A 7164-nucleotide genomic window follows, 5' to 3' on the forward strand; every position below is an offset into this window, starting at 1 on the left:
AGACTTTGTTACATAGTCTTTTCTTCATTTTTGTTCAGATCACTGTGAGCAGAGTGTCACAGTGGGAATGCCGTTGCCCCACAACCCAGAGGTCAGACCATAGTCTTGGGACCGTACTGTGCTATTTAGCATTTCACTGGACCAGGGAGAAATATCTACTGTTCAGCATAATTTACGCAATTCACTTATTCATAAGTTCATACACATGCCAGCATATGTGACGAGGTGGCCGAGAGGTTAAGGTGATGGACTACTAATCCATTGCGCTCTGCGCGCGTGGGTTAGAATTCCACTCTCGTCGCTGTTTTCAATGTTGCTATTTTTGTATGTTGACACCTGTCTTATTGAAATTGGAACTCCAATGGTCAATTTATATGCATCGACGCTATCATAAAATCTCAAAGAATAATTTGAGTCAGTTGCCTAAACTGCATTGAAACGTAGATCACATCGGGATAATGAAAAGCAACGCGATTTTCTTTTTCAAGTCGAGCAGCTGGGACCTTTTATCGTATGAAAGAGATCCAGGAAAACCAAAATACAAGAGATGTGAAGGGCGTGTTTATGTAATGGGATTCTTAATGACTGTTTTGTCAAATGAAATCTGGAACAGGTTGAGTAGAAGTGATTCATCTTGGTGAGAAGAGCACAGAAAAACTGCACAAAATAATGGAAATATTTCAAAAGGGGCAGGGCGTGGGTGTTGGGGCACCGAGAACTGACTATAAATGCACAGTAGAGAATTGCAGATGTGGGTGCCATGCATAAGTACGGAAAGACTTACACATTGGTCTCTTCCTCGCCCGTTGCTCTCGCCATTGATGAAGGCTGGGAACAAGGCACAGATAAACACAAGATGTGGGAATCAAGCTCCAAAACGTTATGCACACACTGGATGCATCACAGTGAACTATGAACAACTGGAGAAGTCAGCATGTTGACTGTAGGGACTGAACCTAAACTGTGGATCAATAATCGCAAATTCATGCAGAATTAGCACGAAAAATGATTTAATGTGCCTTTATACGCATGTCATTAATAGACGTTTCTTTCTAATACCCGTGTGGTTGAAAGAAGAGGACACCACATGTCAAGATGGATGACAACGTAGTTCACCCATGAATGCCCTCTGACTCAGTTCACGGTGAATTAAGAATGAATAACAGATCCTCTTCAGACCAATGATTACAATCCCTGGAGAATAAGGAAGAATAAAAATACATGGATAATGCGGAAAATGGGAATCGTGCCTTTGTGGACTCGAATTCAATTGATTATCAAACTAAACAGACACAAGAATACCCGCAGTACCAAGCAGTCAGGGCCATGGGGTGTCTGCAGGAAGGGATTCAATTACCTGCTCATGTTAAAACTCACTTGCTCAGTCACAATACACACAGGTCATTCACCACTCTCATACGTGAGAAGTGATCACTCTGGAGACCAACTGACGGAGTCACTAGCAAGTTTACAAATGACAGCAGGAATTAAATTCTACTGTTATTGCAGCTGTTAATCCCAACCAGCAATGAACCCTGTTTGGATGGGTGTTTCCAGTGGAGTTCCACAGTTTTCTGATGTAGACCAAATATTTAGACTTAGTTATAGGAGCCATGGTTCAGAGGTTTGCTGACGATGCAACAATTGGTCGCGTAGTTGACTATTATGAAGAATGTCAGAGAATGCAGGGATGCATCAATCAGGTGGAAAGGAAAAAAGTCGAACAGAATTGAATCCAGACCAATGAGTGTTAAAGAAATTTGGGAGAAGAAACAATAACAGTGAGTATCCTATGTGGTGTAGACAGACAAAGAGATCTTGGAATGGACATTCATGATCACTGAAGATCAATGGACAGGGGAATCAGTTGTACTGAAGTGCGTACTGTAGATGCTGGAGATCAGAGTCAAGATTAGAGTGGTGCTGAAGAAGCACAGCAGGTCAGGCAGCATCCGAGTTGCAGAAAGAAATGACGTTTTGGGCAAAAGCCTTCATCAGGAATAAGGCTGGGAGCCTCGAGGTTGGAGAGATAAATGGGAGGGCTGGGGTTTGGGAGAATTTGGCTGACAGTGCAATAGGTGGATGGAGGAGGGGATAAGAGTGTTAGGTCGGAGAAGAGGGTGGAGCGGATAGGTGGGAATGAAAATAGACAGGTGAGACAGGTCAGCAGGACGGTGCCAAGCTGGAAGGTTGGAACTAAGGAAAGGTGAGGGAGAGGAAATGAGGAAACTGGAGAAATCCACATTGATGCAATGGGGTTGAAGTGTCATAAGGCAGAAGATGAGACATTCTTCCACCAGGCGTCGGGTGGTGAGGGAGTGGTGGTGGAGGATGCCCAGGACCTGCATGTCCTCGGGAGAGTGGCGGGGGAGTTGAAATGTTCAGTCACGGGCATTGGGGTTGATTGTTGCCGGTGTCCTGGAGATGTTCTCTGAAGCGCTCTGTGAGAAGGTGTCTGGCGGCCCCACTCTAGAGGAAACTGCATCGATAACAACGAATGCAATAAATGACATGTGTGGAAGTGCAGGTGAAATTTTGATGGATGTGGAAGGCTTCTTTGGGGCATTTGGCGGAGGTGGAGGGTGCGTGGGCTCAGGGTTTGCAATTCTTGTGGTGGCAGAGGAAGGTGTTGGGAGGGAGGTTGGGTCATTAAAGGGCGTGGACTTGACTAGGTAGTCGTGGAGGGAACTGTCTTGTCGGAAAGTGGATGGGGTGAGGAGGGAAAAATATCTTTGGAGGTCAGTGTTACTGATTTCTTTTGCAAAGCCACTGACTCCCACAGCTATCTGGATTACACCACCTCCCAAACCACCTACTGCATAAATACTATCCTGTGTTCAGAACTCCTCCACCTCAACCGTATCTGCTCCCAGAAGACCAGTTCCAACCTAGAACACACCTGATGGCCTCCTTCTTTAAGGAGCGGAACGTCCCCTCCCATGTGTTTGAAGATGTTCTCTAACGCATCCCAGCCATGCCCTGCACCTCCATCCATGAACCCCACACCTCAAAACACGGCCAGGACAGAACAAGGACAGAGGAAGGGCCTCACCTTCCATTCCACCAACCTCCGCATAAATCAATTATCGCCCGATATTTTCACCACCTCTAAATTGACCCCACCAGCCGGGATATATTTCCCTTCCCCAAACCTATCCACTTTCCTCAAAGACCTTTCCAATGGACGACCATTTCCTCCCGGCACCTTTCTCTGCCACCGCAGGAATGCAAAACCTGAGTCCACATCTTGCCCCTCACCTCTGTCCAAGGCTCCAATGGAGACTTCCACATCCATCAAAAGTTCACCTGTACTTCCACACATATCACTCGTTACACCTGCTGCTCCAGATGCGGTCTCCTCTAAATTGGGTAGAGCGATGTCTTCTAACAGAGCACTTCAGAGAACATCTGCAGAACACCTGCAAGAATCAATTCCACTGCCCCATGGTCAAACATTTCAACTCCCCCTCCCTCTCCCCTGAGGACTCGCAGATCCTGGACCACCTCCATCGCCATTCCCTCACCACCTGACACCTGGTGGAAGAACGCCTCATCTTCTTCCTCGGGATCCTTCAACCCCATGGCATCAATGTGGACTTCATCATTTTCCTCAATTCCTCTCACCCATCTTACCCCAGTTCTAAACTTCTAGCTCAGCACCGTCCTCCTGACCTGTCCCACCTGTGTATCTTCATTCTTACCTATCCGCTCTACCCTCCTCTCTGACATATCACCTTCACCTACTCCTCTATCTACCTACTGCACTCTCAGCGACCTTCTCCCCAGACCTAGGCCCTCCCATTTATCTCTCCACCCCTAGGCTCACAGTCTTGTTCCTGATGAAGGGCATCTGCCTGAAACATTGAATTTTCCTCAGATGCTGCTGGACCTGTTGGACATCTCCAGCACCACTTTCATCTTGAGGAGAATCAGTTGAATGAGATGTTTTTTGGATATTTTCGATGGTTGACCACAGGTTGAGGACGATAGTAGAATTTAGCACACACCAGTATAGCGAATAGCTGAAGGACTGAGCACAAGTCTGGTCACTGCGTTAATCAACATTTATTAAATTTTAAGATAAAAGATGGAGGTCTGAAGTATGCAACTTTGCCCATCAAGACTGCTTTACTATTCAATGAGTTTATCACTGATTTCTATCCAAGTCAGGGTGCTATGGGCCTTGGAGGGGAACTTTCAAATGGTAGTGTTTCGTTGCATCTTCCAACCTTGTCCTTCGAGTCAGTACTGTTGTTGAGCTTTGAAGGTTCTGTCAAAAATGCCCGGATGACTTACGCCAGTGCATTGTGTAGTTGGTGCATTCTCTGCAATTGTGCCTTAGCGGTGAAAGGACTAAATATTCAGGTATTGAAGAGGGTACAATCAAGTGACTGCATTGTCGTGGATGGTGCCTAGTACCTTAAGTGTTATTGAAGTTACACCCATCTAGGCAAATAGAGAGAGTTATGTTCCACATCTCATTTGTGCCTTATAAACGATGTAGGATTCATGGAGCAATGAGTTAGAACGTAGAGCATAGAACAAGGAACAATACAGCACAGAACAGGCCCTTCGGCACACGATGTTGTGCCAAACAATTGTCTTAGCGTAAGCATCTATCCATGTACCTATCCAATTGCCGCTTAACGGTCACCAGTAATGCTGACTTGGCCACTCTCACAGGCAGGGCATTCCATGCCCCCATCACTCTCTGGGTAAAGAAACTACCCCTGACATCTCCCCATACCTTCAACCCTTCACCTTAAATATATGTCCCCTTGTTACACTCTATTGTACCCGGGAAAAAAGTCTCTGACTGTCTACTCTATCTATTTCCCTGATCATCTTATAAACCTCTATCAAGTCATTCCTCATCCTTCGCCGTTCCAATGAGAAAAAGCCTAGCACTCTCACCTATCCTCGTACAACCTATTCTCCATCCAGGCAACATATTGTTAAATCTCCTCTGCACCCTCTCTAAAGCTTCCACATCTTTCCGAAAGTGAGGCGACGATAACTGCACACAGTACTCCAAGTGTGGCCTTACTAAGGTCCTGTACAGCTGCAGCATCACCTCACGACTCTTGAATTCAATCCCTCTGCTAATGAACGCTAATACACCATAGGCCTTCTTACAAACTCTATCCACTTGAGTGGCAACTTTCAAAAAGCTATGAACATAGACCCCAAGATCCCTCTGCTCCTCCACCTTACTAAGAACCCTACTGTTAACCCTGTATTCTGCATTCTTATTTGTCCTTCCAAAATGGACAACCTCACACTTGACAGGGTTGCACTCCATCTGCCTCTCCTCAGCCCAGCTCTGCATCATATCTAAGTCTCTTTGAAGCCGACAACAGCCCTACTCACTATCCACAACTCCACCAATCTTCGTATCGTCTGCAAATTTATTGACCCACCCTTCGACTCCCTCTTCCAAGTCATTAATAAAAATTACAAACAGCAGAGGACCCATAACTGAACCCTTCGGAACTCCACTTGTAACTGGGCCTCAGGCTGAATATTTACCATCTACCACCACTCTGACTTCGACTGGTTAGCCAGTTCTCTATCCAACTGGCCAAATTTCCCACTCTCCTCGGCCTCCTGACTTTCCACAAGCCACCATAGGGAACCTTATTAAATGCCTTATTAAAATCCATGTACACTACATCCACTGCTCTACCCTCATCCACATGCTTGCTCACCTCCTCAAAAAAATCAATAAGTTGAGTTTATAATCAAAAACTGGCTATCAACGAACATGTTTTTTGGTGACAGAGTGTTTATGTGGAGTAATAGAGTCATAGAGATGTACAGCATGGAAACATACCCTTCGGTCCAATCCATCCATGCCAAACAGATATCCCTAACCAATTTAATTACACCTGCCTGCACCCAGCCCATATCGCTCCAAACCCTTCCTATTCATATACCCATCCAAATGCCTCTGAAAGTTGCAATTGTCCCAGCCTCCACCACATCGTCCGGCAGAGCACTCCATAAACATCCTACCCTCTGCGTGAAAACGTTGCCCCTTAGGTCTCTTTTATATCTTTCCCCCCACCCTAAACCTATGCCCTCTAGTTCTGGATTCCCCAACACGAGGGGAAAAACCTTGTCTTTTTATCTTATCCATGCCCCACATAATTGTGTAAACCTCTATAAGGTCCCCCCCCCGTTAGCTCTGACGCTCCAGGGAAAACAGCCCCAGCCTGTTCAGCCTCTCCCTGTAGCTCAAATCCTCCAACCCTGGCAACATCCTTGCAAATCTTTTCTGAACCCTTTCAAGTTTCACAACATCTTTCAGATAGGAAGGAGACAAGGAATGCACGCAATATTCCAACAGTGGCCTAACCAATGTCCTGTGCAGCCGCAACATGACCTCGCAACTCCTGTACTCAGTACTCTGACCAATAAAGAAAGCATACCAAACGCCTTCTTCACTATCGTATCTACCGGCGATTCCACTTTCAAGGAGCTATGAACCTGCACTCCAAAGTCTCTTTGTTATGCAACACTCCCTAGGACCTTACCATTAAGTGTATAAGTCCTGCTAAGATTTGCTTTCCCAAAATGCAGCACCTCACATTTATCTGAATGAAACTCCATCTGCCACTTCTCAGCCCATTGGCCCATCTGGCCCAGATCCTATTGTAATCTGAGGTAACCCTCTTCACTGTCCACGACACCTCCAATTTTGGTTTCATCTGAAAACTTTCTATCTGTACCTCTGATGCTCGCATAAAAATCATTTATGTAAATGACAAAACATAGAGGATCCAGCACCCATGCTTGTGGCACTCCACTGGTCACAGGCCTCCAGTCTGAAAAACAACCCTCCACCACCACCCTCTGTCTTCAACCTTTGAGGCAGTTCTGTATCCAAGTGGCTAGTTCTCTCTGTATTCTGTGAGATCTAACCTTGCTAATCAGTCTCCATGCGGACTCTAGTCGAACGCCTTACTGAAGTCCATATAGATCACATCTACTGCTCAGCCCTCATCAATATTCTTTGTTAATTAGTCAAAAAACTGAATCAAGTTTGTGAAACATGATTTCCCACGCACAAAGCTATGTTGACTATCCCAAATCAGTCCTTACCTTTCCAAATACATGTATATCCTGTCCCTCAGGATTCCCTCCAACAACTTGCCCACCATC

At 45.8% G+C, this 7164-nt stretch overlaps 1 non-coding gene across 1 annotated transcript; it reads left to right on the top strand.

Moving 5' to 3' along the window:
* Nucleotides 1-219: 219 nt before the first annotated feature.
* On the top strand, nt 220-301 carry trnas-acu (transfer RNA serine (anticodon ACU)). Its single transcript has one exon. It is a non-coding gene; the product is annotated as a tRNA-Ser (tRNA).
* The last annotated feature ends 6863 nt before the right edge of the window (nt 302-7164 follow it).

The sequence above is a fragment of the Hemiscyllium ocellatum genome, unplaced genomic scaffold (genome assembly GCF_020745735.1).
Source record: "Hemiscyllium ocellatum isolate sHemOce1 unplaced genomic scaffold, sHemOce1.pat.X.cur. scaffold_243_pat_ctg1, whole genome shotgun sequence".
Classification (NCBI taxonomy): domain Eukaryota; kingdom Metazoa; phylum Chordata; class Chondrichthyes; order Orectolobiformes; family Hemiscylliidae; genus Hemiscyllium; species Hemiscyllium ocellatum.